Raw genomic sequence first — 18,732 nt, 5'->3', positions numbered from 1 at the left:
ATTTTATTCCCTAAAATAAAGACAAATTTTTCATTTTTAATGAATAATAAATATTATAGGAAATTATTAGTACACAAATTGACTAAGCCCCATGGTAAGCTCAAGAAGGCTTGTGTTGTGGGTACTCAGACAACGATATATATAATATATAAATATTTAAATTCATATAAAACACCCAAGACTCAGGAACAAATATCCGTGCTCATCACACAAATAAATGCCTTTACCGGGATTGAACCCGGGACCATCGGCTTCATAGGTAGAGTCACTACCTACTAGGCCAGAACAGTCGTCAAATTTTTGAAAATAAAGTGTTAAGAAAAATACAAATATATTTCTTAATATAAGTATCAAGTGAGTTTTACACTCTGTAATACATAACTGACACATTCAACCATATTCGAAATATAAAAAAAGTCACTGTGGTTTTCATTTTCACTGTCTGTTTCATACTATCTAGGTAAAAAGAACTGTGTCAACTTGATAGCGCACAAAAGCGTCGCTTTTCAGTAACGTCTGAAAGAGACAGAGAACTGGCAGCTTACAAAAGAGGCTAAAATCATCAAAATACCAGCCAGTCAAGCACAATACCTCATTACCCTTGCCTCACTCACAATTAAAAAAAACTAACGCCATAATTTGGCTTTTCTTAACCGGGTTTGCCGCGCTTTTCGCCTAGCCCAGGCAGTTGGTATTTGGTCGTCCGGCGGAGCGCACGTCCTCGCGCCCGCCGAATTATAGCGTAAAAAATTCGAGAAGATTGTCGTGAACTATTTCTGTATCGGACAGTGTGACAGTGCGGTGCTGTGTTGTGTCGTGCTGTGATTGTGCGTGTGACGATTTTTGGTGGGATTTCTTTGGAGTTTTCGAGGTAAGGTGACATTTTCTGACACCTCTTTGAATCTTTATCTGGCTTATTTCAGGTGTTTTCATGTTCTAGTAACATTAGTCAATTATTATCGCACCATTTTTTGCTTAATGAGTGATTTAATTTTTTTTTTCACCTGCCCTATGAAAATTCTGTTTAGTAAAAAGGTTTTTTTACGGTCTGCTCTAATGAAGTAATTTAATTTTACCCTCAAAATTGTGGTCCGTGCTTTGGGTTTTTAGGGGTCCGTACCGTAACTTTCATATTACATTTTTCAACGATTAATGTGAAATGACACGAACAATTTGTCTTCGTGTTATTAATACAGATGTCCAAGAAGCAAGGTCTATCGGAAACGTAACCGACTTCATTGTATTTATTTATTTACATAATATAACTATTTTCATGAACAGTTTTGAATGATACACGGTTAGTTTCACTAGACTTATATAAGGTAATCACGGTTTATATCTCGGTTGATTTAAGTCTATTTGAATGAAGTTGGAATAAGGTTAAGGGGTAGTAAGGGGTAAAACTTAGGTCTAGTTTATGTTAATAAAAATAAAATTGTAATACCTAAACTCATGCTTTACTTAGCATACTTAAGTTGTTAATTTTTGTGAAAAGTATTTTGTTAGGTACTGAAAAGTATATAATTATTTTATTACTTTTGCTAGTTTCTGCCGGGAATTAGTCTACGTAGTAAACAATCTTATATCCTTTCCCGGGCCCAATTTCATCTAAATCGGTTCAGCATTAAACAGTTTTGCATTTATAATATTAATAGGGATAAATTATATTTAAATATTGGTGAAGTCCGTTCAGTAAAAAAAAAACATTCCAGATGAAAGTGAAGGAAAAGCATGAAATCGCCTTTTCATAAAAACGTAGTCCTCATTTTCTCTCTGGACATTAACATTAGGTATTGAAAATATTTTGACACAATTTGTTGTAAAGCAACCACAACCTATGCCCATACATTTATGAGAATTTATACATTTATATGAAATCAGTTTTCCGCACCTAATTTGTACAATAATCAAAAAATCTAAAAAAATCAAACGTATGGGGCATAGATTGATTGATATACATCGAATTATGTAAAAAAAATCCATATTGTCAATCCAGAGTTTGTACGGAGAAGGGGCCGTCCTATTTCCTTTTGAAAAGGAATGCAAATGGTTGAAGTACAAATCCAGATGGCGGTTGATTGAACTCAATTGAAAAATTACTCGTTGCAAATGCAACCGCTCATAGTATGCTAGACTTAGGTCATCTTCATCTTCCTTACGTTATCCGGGCATTTTGCTACGCCTCATGGGAACCTGGGGTCCAATTGATAACTAATCTCAAGAATTGGCGTAGGCACTAGTTTTTACGAAAGCGACTGCCATCTGACTTTCCAACCCAGAGGGTAAACAAGACCTTATTGGCATTAGTCCGGTTTCCTCACGAAGTTTTCCTTCACCGAAAAGCGACTGGTAAATCTCAAATGATATTTCGTACATAGTTTCCGAAAAACTCATTGGTACGAGCCGGGGTTTGAACCCGCTACCTCCGGATTGCAAGTCGCATGCTCTTACCGCTAGGCAACCAGCGCTTCATGCGGCCGAATAATAACAAAATAAAATCATTTTTGATGTCAAAATATAGGTATGAATTGTCTTTTAGGAATAATAGTCCTCATTGTAGTCAAAATGTTTCGCAAAAGTAGGTGTAAGCAACAAACTTTTTAGTATTGACCTATAGTAAAGTTTTTTTTTATTTATTAAAAACTGATCGGCGATTGGCTCTAGTCACACCTGATGGAAAGTGAAGACAGGGCCTAAGATGGAGCTCACCGGTTCAGTACTTGAGCGAATTTATAACATTGAGGAACAAACCAACGTTCGGGCTGCTATTTTGGGTGGAGGATCCACCGCAGCCACACCTACCACCAACGCTACTCTCGCCAGTAGAAGGGCGAGCACTTCATCAAGCCCCGGGCAGCCGAGTACAGCGGCTCCATAACCTGGTCCCGCTCAAACGGTATCACCAGGTTAGGGGCCGTGGGGTTGGATAACGATCGGTAGCGAAGAGCTGGCCTACACCAGCTACCCACACCGTTCCCAAAACGACGGCCATACGACCACCCCACCAGTCGGTGGGGAAGCGACCCGCGACAGCCGCCGCAGCCATGGAGCGGTAGCGGCCCCTCATACCCCCCTGACGGGGGGTATCGACAGATCACTCACTCACTCGAGTACAGTCGTCCACAATTGCGGCGCCCGCGTACACCACCGACGGCACAACCCAGGCGAGAGTACCTAACCGCAAAATGGATAGGATCTTTGTGTAAATTTATAAAACCAAACCTGCGACCCATTTTAGTTAAGTGGCCCCCGCGTATTCCGGATCTTTGTTTTTTTTTATTATAATTTTTTAAATTAAATGTTTTTTTTTTATTTGCACGAGTCTAGTCTACTCATTTCTCTCTCTTAGTTAGTAAATTAGATAGTAACCGTGACACTGGTTATTTAACTTGCCATGTTAGACTGGCCATGGGAACTCCGTGATTAAATAATATAGACTAATTGTGTTTTGGGTTGTTAGAATTGTCTCGATGAGTATATTTAGTTACTTGTGGAAAAAAATACAATAAGCGTAAACGCTTGTACCAAAAATGTTCTTTTTGCTAAATAGTTTTTTCTATGTCCACTGCAACACTGATAAAACAGTTATCACGTTAGTGTTGCAAGTGTCCATGGATAAAACGGTAATAACTTACCAGTATGGTTGATTTTTAGCTAGCCTTCCCCCTATTTCATAAAAAAAACTAAAATAAACCACAGGAAATGTAGACAATGTTTTTAAAAAGACCTTATTCTATAGTTATGCTGTCAAATAGACAATATTTAACAGACTCGTATATGACTTGGACTTATTCTACTAGTTTACTTTTTAAACATTATATAAAAAACCGGGCAAGTGTTCCGTAAAAATTTAACTATTTATTAAATTTCTTTCTTTCAAATTTATACTTTTCAGATTTTTCCCTGTATTTGTAGTGAAAGATGAAAATTTCATAATTCTTGGTCAACGAAAAGTACCCTGTAAATGATTTGCTTGAGAGTGTCGATATTTACGTTTTTTGCGGCAAAAACGGCCCTATCTTTTTTGACGTTAATTTAGAAATTTGATTTTTTCAAAGCTTCAAGGGAACGTATACTTGAGTAGATGGTTTTAATTTCAACTCGATACCTCCACGCGTTTTGGAGATATAGGAATAAGGGTTCCGTTTTTTTTATATTTCGAGGTACGGAACCCTAAAAACCAATCAGAGACTTGATGAAGTGAATACAAATTATTCACGAAGATAAATTTACTCAAGAATATCTCCATCGTAAGTCACCTTGAAATATATCTTTAAAAATATAATATTTTCTAAATAACGTATAATTGCATGAAAGAATTCTTATAATTTGATTTTAGTATCTTAATGTCTGAAACATTAGGTTGAATAAACATGGGGGAAAAAGTAGAGATGTTTCATGTTGTCAAAGAAACTTCAAGAGATTTGATTTCTAAAGATTAAAGAGAAAAAACATCTATATCTTAGTCCTTTGAAGGATATCTTTACTTAATTTCATTACTTAAAAGATTAGTCCTTAAATAGAGTTAGAAATAAAATATAGACAAAGTAAAACCTCATCATTTCATGGAAAAATATTTGACAAAACAGAAAACGTAGCTTCTTTTATCTACTCATTTGTTTTTACAAGCTTTTATTTAGTTTAAGATGTCCCGTTATCTGTCTGTCGGTCTGTAATCAAATCTTGCAAGTTAAATTTGACCCACTTCCCACTTTCCGATGAAGCTGAAAATTTGTTTTTTTTTTTCAAATTACATTGTTTTTTTCATACAGCCCGATTCGAACTTTAAATCCCGAAATAGCCAATATTTTTAATTATTTTATATTCTTTACGTAGGACTGGATTTCGTTTACAACTTCGCATTATTAGATGGACTATCTATTAAAAATGAAATAATAAACCAAAGAACGAAAAATAACGTAATAATACCGGTATTTTTTGTATGAAGAAAAAACCGGTTCCGAGCCTTACTTTTGACACTGACATATCCAATCCATTCGTAACCTTAGGACATTTATGACGTATCTTAAATTTGGAATCAGTCCGGTAGTGAAAGAAAAACATTTTTTTTTTTGAAGGACTATTTAAAAAAATATACAACCCCCCTTACTCATAATTCCATACTTTAGCAAGGAATATTTCAAAGTTTTTAACAAAACAATCATTATGACAAATATTATAGGAAAATATAATCACTCCTCTATCTTGACGACTTTTTTTTAATTATCAAAAATCGTTTTCTAATTTCATTTGCACTGTTTATTATACTTGAAATTTCTTCGAAATTACATAACCCATACGCTTACTAGCTGGGCTTGTAATATGTCATTCCGTTGACGAAAAAATGACGTCATAGTACAGTCAGCGTCAAATACTTTGTAGCAACCAAAGTAGCCAAATAGTTCGGTACACCATATATTTAGTATGGTGTACCGAACTATTTGGCCATTTTGACTGCTACAAAGTATTTGACGCTGACTGTACATACAGTATGATTTCAATTATGTAGTATTTTCGTAATAATTATTAATGAATCATTTGTCAAGCTTTTTCGACAAGATACATCGACGAAAAAGTCCAACTAAGTTTCATCTTATACGTAGTCACCCAAGTCACACCTCTACCAATGCCGTCAGGAGATGAAGGAGGTACACATGCTAGCTGTACAGTAATAAAAACCGATCTTGTTGAACAATTGATGTATTCACTCAAATATTGTTTAAAAACCTAAGTATACTATATGCAGTTTGTTCTGTACTCTGTAGGTACCTAATATAAGGCACAGAGTATAAATTATAATAATAACTGAGAGCGCACTATTCGCCAACAAACTGTCTTCAGTTTGGCGAAGCTTCTGTATATAGTTATAAGTATTTTTTTTTTTAAAGCAAATAAAATATTTTTCTTTTAATCAATCATACATATTTGCAATTTTTGGTAGTGGCTTTTACAAATATATCAAGCATTAGTTTATCTACGCGTCAATAGATAAGTTATCTCAATTCATATTGTTACAAAACATGTATGTTCTTTTACGTCATTTTTGCGGCGGCATGAGAAGCGGGCCCGGGTAATACGGTCGCACTGTCACGTTCTAACAAGTATTCATTCATCATTCATTCTTTTAAAACTATGGCTTCAGTCCAGTGGGACTATTTCGTCAGGATCAAGGTATTAAAAGCTTTACGACTAAAATTGTACGGATAGTACAAGACAGTGTACGGTGATTTTATCAGCTCTTGTAAAGCGATAGCTGGACTGTACAAGTAGCAGGACGACCGGCCTCCTTGCTTGACTCCAAAATGGTGGTTAAAAGCAATTCAAGATTAATTCCCAATTCACTGCACACTACCACATTAGTTTACTGTATAATATAATATTACACTTTAAACAATATTAATGAGCATAAAACAAAGGAATTAATCACGAGACTAACTATCAAAATGGCGCTCGAACCGGAAGTCCGTAGCACGTATGTAAGTGCGACAGTGACAGGCATAGTGACAGGCGGTTACAAGTATTGACATATATATCTAAGGACGAGCCTTACAGGCACTAAGAATGGTGCTAGTTCAGTGGTGTCACTCACAAATTCGAGCCAATCATGCAGTCTAACAGAATTAGTTGCGATCAATCGCGCGCGTGAACTCATCAACCAATCGCGTTGCGGCGTTAGACTGGAAGATTGGCTCGAATTCGTGTGCGTGACACCGCTGTACTGGCCCCATTCTTATTGCCCGTCCTTAGATATATATGTCAATGCTTACTAGTATTTCATTACAACTTTGTCGCGTCCAGCCGTTTCAACGCTATGGCCATAAATTGAGTAAAAACTCGTCTTCGCCATTATTATTCGATTTCGTGACGTCCTGTAATAATAAAATATGGTTTATGACACTCAGCATGTTTTATTATCTTAAACTATTCATAATAGAAAAATAGTACACATATGCGAAATAAAAAACATTCAAATAAGTATAATATTAATAATGTTGGGTATTTCTTCTTCTTCAAACAATTACGTCACTTTTGACACTGACATATCCAATCCATATCGTATCTACACCTAATATTTGACGTATCTGAAAGTCCGAATCAGGCCGCCTATTATTCGCCCCTGCAACAGTTCAAGTGACGTTTTTGATGTCAAACTGCAGCTGCATTACTGTTGCGCCGTATGTCGCCGCTGCAACTATCAATTTTCTTGATAAAACGAGTGACATTCTAACGTCACCTTAAGGCCGCGGGCACTGGCGATTTGCGAGCGAGTTGAAAGCGCACAGCGAGTTTACCGCGAGGGCGCAACATGTTCGCCGCGAGTGCGCAACATGTTGGCCGCGAGTGCGCAACATGTTGGCCGCGAGTGCGCAACATGTTCGCCGCGAGTGCGCAACGAGTTCGCCGCGAGTGCGCGCTCGCCTCGCTTTCGACTCGTTCGCAAATCGCCAGTGGACCCGTGCGCTTACGCTACTCCTTTAATAAAAATTATAATCTTAAGATTATAATTAGTCTTGAATGATTTTTGTGTTGTTAATTATGTTTTTATTGACGTTGACGAAAAAACCAAAAGAGGAACAAAAACATAGCGTACATTAATAACCTTTGACAACATAATGATATTAAAATGTGGATATAATTAAAGAAAAACTAGAAGTTCCTACAAACATCCATTGTTTATCAAGTTTCATAATAAAAAAGAGATAAATATGTGTACATGTTGCAGACCAGTAATTGACTGTTTTTGCAACTTTAGAGTCAGACCAAGTCAAGTGTGCAACGATTTTGTTAGGACATATTAGTGACGTATAAATAACACATGCATTGCGTGTGCTGTCACAAACGTTGCAGACATGTATTGATATGACTCTATTTTAAGTAAGTAAGTAAATATTCTTTATTGTACCAACAATTATACATTTTACATACATGTAAAACTACAAATGAATTTTAAAGGAAAATAGAACCAGGTAACAACAGGCGGTCTTATCGCTAAAAAGCGATCTCTTCCAGACAACCTTTAGGTAGCAGGAAATTTCGAACTCATACAAAAGTCAACAGGTAGTGCATGGAGACTATTAAATACAAACACACATACTACTTATATAAGTATTAAAACAATACCTAATATACTAATAAATATAAAATATAATATAATACAATATATATATATATATATATATATATATATATATATATATATATATATATATATATATATTTATACTTACACATACACAATATATAAATGGCAACTTAAGGTAGAGATAGAAAGTATAGTTTCAGCTGATTTTTGAAAATGGGGAGAGATTTAGCTAATCTTAATTCTACTGGCAGAGCATTCCATAACCGAACAGCCCGGAAGGTAAAAGAGCTATTATAAAATTTTGAAGTCTCTATTTTCTTATTAAAATGTATAAAAATATGGACGTTATAACTTAAAGGTATAATATTACTTACAGAGCTAAAAATATACAACTATACAACTAACAGTAGCAGGCCAATCCCAAGAATACACCGTGGTTTTTTTTTTGTTAATTTCAAATTTCAAGGGTGTATCCCTGAGCTTAAATTAAGTAACTTTCTCAAAAACACCGGTATTCTTATAAACTCCATTTCGGAGATAGTTAACAATTTATTTTTATCTAATAAGGCCTTTACAAGCGTGTACACTTGCCTTAGGGTCTGTTTACATATTGATTAGGTTTAGTACGCGTTATACATTTGTTACTAAACGTACGTAGGTACTATCTCGGACGATCGATGTTCGAAATGACATTGATATGTCACAGTTTTCAATTGTTTGATTGGGTTAAATGTAATGCTCGTGTTACAGCAACGCTATATGCAACATTAAATTTTTAATTTCCTTTACTTTTCTGGTTCGAATTAATATCTATTTATATTATATATTGAATATTTATTTATTTATATATGTATGCATTATTTTATGGTTATTTTTCTATCTATGTATATTTGTATCAATGTGTATTCAAAACGTGCATTTCATTTATTTCAGTGATTGTACACTTTTGTTTGTGTTTGTCATTCATTCACCGTTACTTCTGTTTCACTCATTTCCTCAAAGGTTAACTGGAAGAGATCCCATACAGGGATAAGTTCGCCTTTGTTGTATTTAATTTACTCTGTAACTGAGTTTTTCGTGTTTTTATTTCTATGTACAATAAAGTATATACATACATACATGCATACATACAATGCAATATATGCAATGCAATATATAATGGAATGGAGCTGATCTGATGAGACATGAGGTAGCCATGGGAACTCGATTGTCTCGATGAGTATCAGTTGCCTGTGGAAAGAAAAGTACAGTCAGCGATTACAGCTTGTACTATTTGTTTCGACAAAAACTTACACGGAAAAAACAGTTATGTTAAATTTACAGATAATTTGTAAAATTTACAGAGATATGTGTTAAATTTACAGATTTCTCTGTAAATTTTACAAATTATCTGTAATTTAACATAACTCTTTTTCCGTGTATTAATGAATTACCGGATCCCTTTGTTTGACATAATTATTGATAGTCATAATGTTATCATTGTTAAATTATCATTAGTCATAGTTCTGTACCCCTAGTGTAACTAATTTCGACAGCGAAACGTGACGTACGCGTTTGCGTTAAGTGTCATTTTGTATGAGATTTTTGACTTTCCAAAACGTCCCGCTTGGCGCGCTGTTCAAAAACCCATACAAAATGAGACTAAACGCAAACGCGTACGTCACGTTTCAAAATCGAATTTATTTACACTAGGGGTACTGAAACCGTTTACTTCTCAGGATTTTCGTAAGGATAGATAGGCTAGGTTAGGTTAGGTTTGTTTTATGTCAATCCTGAAAAGTTAAGCGTTTCTGTAAAAAGGCAAATTATGACTAACGAAAATGCGGACAAACAATACATTATGACTTAAAACTTTATAGGAAACAATAGAGACCCATATTACACATTGATAAAATGATAACGAGGTTTGTAATGGTTTTGGTAGCTATTTAAACGTGTTGACTTTAATAACGTGCCATAGCAGCACAGCGCGACCTAGATAGTGAGCCCCCTTTCAGCTGGCTTCCTATTATTCGCTTGCTGCAGGCATCCATTTTATGATCTACTCAGTTATGTCGCTTATGTGTGACCTTCACTGCTTGGCAAACTCACGGTCAGAACACTCATTGTACGATTAAGTAACAGTGCAAAATATTCTCAAGTCAGGCCCTGCAACATACAATCGCCTCTTAGAAAGCATAATTCAATTCCATGTATTAATTTCGGATTCTTGGTCCATAAAATTGTTACTATTACAAGTACTTAAACTCAGGAATTAGTGCCTACATGCTATTCTTCTTCTTCCTCGTGTTTTCCCGGCATTTTGCCACGGCTCATGGGAGCCTGGGGTCCGCTTGACAACTAATCCCAAGAATTGGCGTAAGGCACTAGTTTTACGAAAGCGACTGCCATCTGACCTTCCAACCCAGAGGGTAAACTAGGCCTTGTTGGGATTTGTCCGGTTTCCTCACGATGTTTTCCTTCACCGAAAAGCGACTGGTAAATATCAAATGATATTTCTTTCATAAGTTCCGAAAAACTCATTGGTACGAACCGGGGTTTTGAACCCGCGACCTCCGGATTGCAAGTCGCACGCTCTTACCGCTAGGCCACCAGCTACCTACATAGGTACTATGCTATATTCAAATAATAAATAATAATCAAAACTAAGTAACATAAAAATAAGAATTAGGAAGTCATTCATATCCTATACAATTATTCATTCCTATTGTACAATCGGCCTCGAGTAGGGAAATTGTTTTTAGTGAGAAAATTTAGCAATGTAATGCCAGTAAAAACGAATGAATCGAATGCCAACTCACCCGGTCTCTGCACGTCGAACAGCTGGTTGGTACCAACACTCTCCAATGGCGAGCTGAGATGCTGGGGTGGCTCTGGCGAGGGTTTTTAGCACACAAGACGACAGTTGTAGCGTATTTTATCACGACGAACGAGCTTGCGTATACGGCCATGAGCAGCCATCGAATCGATCTACCTTCAACTGGCTTTTATAAATGTCAAAAATATTCGAAAACGCTAGTTAATGGGTTCCATTTTACGATGGAGGTATAGAAATTACATGTATCAAAAATAACAAATAAAACTAAACTAGATATGGTGTCCGGAACCACAATACAATACAAATACTCTTTATTGCACACCTCAATACAGAAACAGTACAAATAATACAACACATAAAGAAGAGGTAAACAACAGGCGGTCTTATCGCTAAAAAGCGATCTCTTCCAGACAACCTTTAGGTAACCACGAACCTATTTAACATTTAAAATGGCCTCCCATGGACATAATTCCAGTACCTTCTAACAGGGCAATCATACTTTTCAAGAACAGCACTCAGGAGGTTGGTTGGTGGGTTGGGTTATTATAATAGGGCATCTCATCAATCATTTAAAACAAAGTTTGAATCTTAATCACTTACATCTTTTTTAATTGTAGGATAGAGAATGCTGACGATTTTGAGTAGATTTAGCCCGACAAATTCTAAAAGTTTACTTAATTTTTTTTTTGCAGCGAAACCTAGAATATATTATTCTGAAGCGATGAACATCAAAATCAAAGTTATTTGCTAAGATTTAGTTAATGGAAAACGTTTACTCCCGAAATGGAATTTCATAGAAAAAGTAACGTTATTTTGCTAGGATCGCAAAGCTATTCTTTACCCTTAAACGGTAGACTAATAAGAGTGATGAATTTAATAAGGTGGTATAGCGACGCTGTGCGACCTAGATAGGTGCAGGGCAGCAGTGCAGCTGCACTACTGCAGGAAACATGAAATTTCCTATAAATTTCTCGATAAATTGACATTAGACATTTCCTACAGTAATGCAGTCGACTGCAGCAGTATTGCAGCGTGACAATACGGCCGACTGCATTACTGTCAAAAATGATGTCGCCCGAATTTTTGACATTTGCGGTAGCTAGTAACGCAGTCGGCAGAAATGTCCAAGGCTAAAAAAACTGGTTAATTATCCAAACCGTTGTCATGTACTTGGCGCAAAACCTTTTAATATCGGTTTCACTCAAAAAACCGTTATTTTTAAACCGGTTTTTATGAGAACAGTACCCCTAGTGTAATTTTAGTCGATAGCGAAACGTGACGTACGCGTTTGCGTTAAGTCTCATTTTGTATGGGTTTTTGAACAGCGCGCCAAGCGGGACGCTTTGGAAAGTCAAAAATCTCATACAAAATGACAATTAACGCAAACGCGTACGTCACGTTTCGCTGTCGAAAATATTTACACTAGTGGTACAGATCTTGTCAAAACCGATTTAGATCAATAAAAACCGGTTCCTTCCTATGTCGGTCTCTACGTCATTTGGCTCACCACCACGCTGGCCGGCTGTTTCGTCGCTCGTCGAAAAAACCGGGTTTTTAGGTTACAATAAAAAGTTCGCGTTTTTATAAAAGTTCGGAGGAAAACTGAAATATACCGGTATTTACCGGTATTTTAGAAGCCGGTACCGAGCCTTGGAAATGTCGCGCTGCAATAATGGTGCAGCAATGCTGGGTGTAGTGTGAAGCTGAACAAGAGATATTCCTTTAACGTCTTTCAATTAATTTCTCGTTACGTTAAATTTATTCTCGAGTTAAATACGATATGTCTTGTCTTTCAATGTCATCTCGGCGTCCGGTTTCACTAATATCATACGACCATAATTAAAAACGCCTTGAAATCCCAAGGCCAAGAATATTATGGTTAGACGGAGTCTTAAGATACTTGATATATTATTATAATGTCGTTGATGTGGAAGTAGTTGAATAATCCTAATTAATCCTTTGGTTTTCAAAGATGTTCAAAATTATTGTTATTTTTATTATTCAACTTACATTACATATATACCTACTATGTTACTAACCATAGTTGATAACTTTTGTAAATATGTAGTTACTGACAACAGTATGGATATTTATTTTTATCTGAAATAAATGAATAGAATTGAAATTTTAATGACATTTAATCAATTTCGTCTTTATATTCATTATTAATATTTTCACAGATAAGAAATTTGTTCTAACAAAACTGTTTAACTTTTGCTGGCCGTAATTTGCGGTTTTAAACGCATCGCGGTTTACGATATAATGTGTTAAGATAAAAACAGTCATTAACCCCTAGAACGTGACTAGAAATACAGTAAAGTTTTGGTCAAGTCGTTTATGAAAATTAACAAATCATTTAATTTTTTCATATATATTTTTTTTATATTCGGGGACAATCTTACACAGATCAACTTAGCCCCAAATTAAGCAAAGTTTGTACTATGGATACTAGACGACGATATACGTACGAAAATACATACATATACATAGAAAACACCCATGACTCAGGAACAAATATCTGCGTTCATCACACAAATAAATGCCCTTACCGGGATTATCATTGTAAATTAAATAATGATTCAATATTATATATTTAAACTTTATTGCACAAAAAAAGAAACATGTACTAATGGCGGACTTAATTCCAAAAGACATTCCTTAACAGTCAACCATTGGGTCAAACAGAGATATAGATGTTGCAGAGGAGATTCATAACTATCAATCAATGACAATTATTATACTATTTATATGTAAACACACACATATATATAACTCCGTATAAGATAAATAAAATCTAAGAAAAAAACATGCCTCGAAAAATCAAGTAAAATTTATGATCGAATAGATAGTGATATTTATTTGGCCTATACTCGAGTAGATGGCGACACCGTTTGATATTTTACACATATCAGTGGAATGGGAATGGGGACATGGGTCGAATAGCCATATGTCATTCTAAGAGTTTCATTCCTGTGACGAAAGAGGGCAGTAAATTTAGTCTGATACAAAATTTACTTTGACAATACATTTCTATACTAAATACTATTTGGTAAACATTATGTGTTTTAGAATATAATCAATGGTGATGAACTTTGATATTTTCTCATATAAATGTAACCGGCAACAGAGCTGATTAGCATTCGGATATTTCGTAACTAGTTACACTGTTAACATATGACTAATGGATTACTTATTTTAATAGTTAAACTTGTGCTACCAAAATACACATTATTTTTTGAAGAATATGAATCATTTATGATTCATATTGTCATGGGTGTTTTCTATGTATCATTCCTCTTATTATATTTATATATTAAGTATTTATATATTATAATAATACAGATTCTTATAAATTGACAATAATGTAATTAAAATACGCCAAGTCTCAAAATACAATTTACATTATATATAAAATTATGACAAGACAATTAAAACTAAACCTAACTAAAAAATCCCTAAAAACTACCTTCTAAGCCTAGGCCCCTCGGCAAGGTGCCCATCACGCAGGTAGCGTTCCCGCGCTGTATTGCGATAGCAATCCTCTGCGCGAGAAAGCTGCCGGCGCGAGATTCCCCTGTTGCCTCCCTCAACCGCTTCCCAGGCTCCTTAAGGAGCCCACGCGCTCCCCTACCCCACAGCCCGAGTGTCTCGACGCCAAATGCTACGAACTCGAATGTAATTTGTACAGTCAGCATCAATAGAGGCTGATGAAACAATGCGCCAAAAGTATCTGATATCCCAGATAACTTTTCCAAATATAGATAAATCTCTAAAATGTTCATTCAAAAGTATATCTTTTACAGTCTTGATTGTTCCAGATATAAAACCATCACTGTTTGTTAAGTTATTACAGAATACTTTTGAGACCTTGTTTGATCCGCTACTTTTGATGCTGACTGTACTGTAATCATATGTTGTGTCACATATGTTGACATATTCGCTAACGATTGCATAACTTACTCTCTGTACATCTCGCTCACACTAATATGCGAGCTTGAGCGAGATGCGTAGTAAGTAAGTTATGCACACGCTAGCGAATATGTCACTGTCAACTGATGGTAGGTGGTAAAGGTCACTTTTCTCAACCGATTGTCGTAAAATTGTGTGAGCACGTTTGATACTTAGATTGTTTCAATCGTTTCGTTTTTTGGAAAAAATTTATAAATGGTGGAAATAAGCATTAAAGATTTATTTACTACTTTTTTTTTATACTACGTCGGTGGCAAACAAGCATACGGCCCGCCTGATGGTAAGCAGTTTCCGTAGCCTATGTACGCCTGCAACTCCAGAGGAGTTACATGCGCGTAGGCTTACTAAGAGCCTGTTGCCTCCGTTATATCTGTAAATTCCCGTAATAAATTTAATAACATTAAATAATATATAGAAGCGGTGGTGGCCGAGTGGATATGACGTCCGACTTTCAATCCGCAGGTCGCGGGTTCAAATCCTGGCTCGTACCAATGAGTTTTTCGGAACTTATGTACGAAATGTACCACTAGCTTGTCGGTGAAGGAAAACATCGTGAGGAAACCTGCATGCATCTGCGAAGAAATTCAAAGGTGTATGTGAAGTCCCCAATCCGCATTGGGCTAGCGTAGGGACTATAGCCCGAGCCCTCTCGCGCATGAGAGGAGGCCTGTGCCCAGCAGTGGGACGTATATAGGATGACTGAATTATTATTATTAAATAATATATCAGAAATTTAAAATACGGAACGGAATGTCTTCGACCACTAATTTGCTACAAGTGGGGCTTTGCCTTAAAAAAATTACGACCTTCAAACCATCAAGAAAGTAACGTTTTCAAGACCGGCAAACCCCTTTGGTACTGTAGGTGTCCATAGGCAGCGGTATTTGCTTGTAATCAGGCGATTAATCTGCTGGTCTGGCTCTAATATAATTAAAAAAACTGTATAGTCAGACCAAGTCGGCGGCGATTTCAATAGCCCAGACAGTGCAAGTGTTAAACGTCAGACATCAATTAAATTAAATTAAATTCATTTCAATTCAATTCAATTCAATTCAATTCAATTCAATTCAATACTTTATTTCAAGAATATGGTACATAATCTGTTGGTATCTATGAAATTATGACGTTTATTTAACACTTGCACAGGCTGGGCTATCAAAATCGCTGCCAACTTTGACGACCAGTTTGGCCTAGTGGGTAGTGACCCTGCATTTATTCGTGTGATGAGCATGGATATTTGTTCCTGAGTCATGGGTGATTTCTATGTATTTAAGTATTTATAAATATTTATATATTATATAATTATATCGTTGTCTAAGTACCCTAAACACAAGCCTTATTGCGCTTACTGTGGGACTTAGTCAATTTGTGTAATAATGTCCTATGATATTTAATATTTATTTATAAAAAAAAAAAAAAAAAAAATTTGCTTGGTTTGTTTCTATTTACTGTGAAGTGCGAGTATATGTCTGCGAAGTAGAAAACATCCTTGAGATTACGATAATAACATAAAAACATGTTGAATCATACTTGAGTGCATAAACGTATTGTTCGAAATGCATGTTTTTAAGTACGTATGTGACAAATTGGTATAGTACCTACCTACATAATATGTCATGTCTGTTAGATACGCTTGCAGTCAAAGAATAGGTAACAGTAGAGCAGGTGGGCATCAATAGTAGCGGATGAGACAAAGCCTCAAAAGTATACTACGGCCACACTATGCTCCTGGTGCTGCTCCTCGCGCTGCCGCGATGTTGCCCGCTCCGGCCACGCGCCGCCCTACCGGCGCGATTAATCGTGACGTCTCATACTTCATACTGCCGGTCCCGTTGACACCTGGACTACCGGCCGTTGACTCCAAAATGGTGGCTAAACGCGTTTCAAGATTAATTCTCCATTCACTGCACACTACCGCATTAGTTTACTGTATAATAAGCTATCGATAATACACTTTAAACAATATTAATGAGCAAAAAACAAAGGAACCATTTACGATTATCAAGATGGAGCTCGAACCGGAAACCACTACTTCTAGATAGATACGATATGGATGTGATATGTCAGTGTCAAAAGTGACGTTTTCGTTTGGAAAAACGTCACTTTTGACATTGACATATCCGATACATATCGTATCTACACCTGATATTTGTCGTATCTTATTTAATCGTATGGCATGCATGGTTAGGCAATCAGAGAACAGCTTTGAGGTTGTTAAGGCAGGTAACTACGTCGGGTGTCAAGACATCTAGATCCTCAGCTGGGCCAGGATAGAAGTGAAGTGGGCAGCGCCGAAATATGTGCTCAATGGTTTGTTCTTCTTCGCCGCACTCGCAGAGCGGAGACTCCTTCCAACCCCACTTATGTTGGAAATAATTACAGCGGCCATGACCTGTTCTCAACCTGTCGTATCTTCAAGGAGAGAGATTGCTCCCTTGCGTCTGATGGCATGGAAGCCATCCGTATGCGCCTTCGGCAAACATACCTATCTATCTATCTTATAAATACTTTAATACATAGAAAACATCCATGACTCAGGAGCAAATATCCATGCTCATCACACGAATAAATGTCCTTACCAGGATTTAAACCCGGGGCCATCGGCTTCATAGGCACTACCCACTAGGCCAGACAAGTCGTCAAAATATATAGGCAATAAGGTAGTGTACCTATTCATATTTTTTGGCACTTTGTCCGTATCATTTTTGTATCCGGGTACGTCCTTAAACTACGTCCACAAGAGAGGAATGGGCATTGTGAATGTCATCTCGCTTTGTGTGGTAGGGCACAGCACAGCGGATGTCATTCGAGATCTAGAGCAGAGCCCAACTGGGGAAGTACCTCCACCTTACAGAAAATCGCAGCCAAATAACACTAGACCCAGTAGGGTCACTATGAGTACATAGTGTTGTGTTCCTGCCGGTGAGTAAGGTTGCCAGAGCTCGACGAGGGGCGGGAGGGGGTTAAGGTCGGCAACGCGCATGTAACTCCTCTGGAGTTGCAGGCGTACATAGGCTACGGATACTGCTTACCATCAGACGGGCCGTGTGCTTGTCTGCCACCGACGTAGTATATAAAAAAAACAATATTTAATACCTTGACTGTACTTAGCATATTAGTAGAACACGATAATAACAATAAAAATTGATCCACCCAAATACGTACGACAAGGACGAGTAAACACGTCTATTTCTTTCTTATACATAAGACTAGGGTAACCCTATCTTGGGAAATGGAGCGCGAAAATGTTCAAAGAATATTGCTGATCTTGCGATTTCCTGCCAAAATCCTTTGTGAGCCCAATAAATTGCTGATTCTCTCAAAATAGTCCGTATTAACTACATGCGACCTTTTTTTTTAAATATTGTCTGAATATGGTTAGATCTTTTAGACCTTACAAAAATAGGCAAACATAGAGATTCCTAACTATGGGCAGGGAGGCGAAATTGTTGCTTTTGGGCATTCTCGGCTCCAATCGGTTCAGCATTGCTCCGAGCAATTATTAGCGTTGGCACAACTTGACGTGTACGACCACAGATACCACACATAAGAAAGGGACAGCATGATTCGTCCCTGAATCGCTGTCAAGCTTCGGTTATGTATGAAGTTTATTTTCTGTACGTTAAAACTATTACTTATTCGGTGCTCATTAAGTGAGCGAGCGAACTTTCTAGCAATGCGATTTTAGTTACTGTGAACCGACGTGAACTGGATCACAGGACAAATTGGATCAGGATGAAAAATCCGTTGATATTTGAATTATTGGATTGATATGAATAAACTAAAATTGCTCCGTATGCCTCTTATCTTAGCCTGCGACGCCAGTAATAAATAATATTCTAAATATCAATAGATTTTTTAG

The 18,732-nt window shown here is 36.6% G+C and overlaps 1 protein-coding gene across 2 annotated transcripts in view; it reads left to right on the top strand.

Moving 5' to 3' along the window:
• Positions 1–354: 354 nt before the first annotated feature.
• LOC133529545 (octopamine receptor beta-2R-like) overlaps positions 355–18,732 on the top strand; it is a 312,683-nt gene continuing 294,305 nt past the window's right edge. Inside the window, exon 1 of one of the 2 annotated variants that reach the window (XM_061867289.1) lies at positions 355–871. The gene's annotated coding sequence lies outside the window, so the exon portion shown is untranslated. The remainder of the gene's footprint in view (positions 872–18,732) is intronic. The other variant, XM_061867288.1, reaches the window with a different exon arrangement.

This window comes from Cydia pomonella, chromosome 21 (genome assembly GCF_033807575.1).
Source record: "Cydia pomonella isolate Wapato2018A chromosome 21, ilCydPomo1, whole genome shotgun sequence".
Taxonomy (NCBI): domain Eukaryota; kingdom Metazoa; phylum Arthropoda; class Insecta; order Lepidoptera; family Tortricidae; genus Cydia; species Cydia pomonella.
This window is presented reverse-complemented; position numbering and strand designations above follow the sequence as displayed.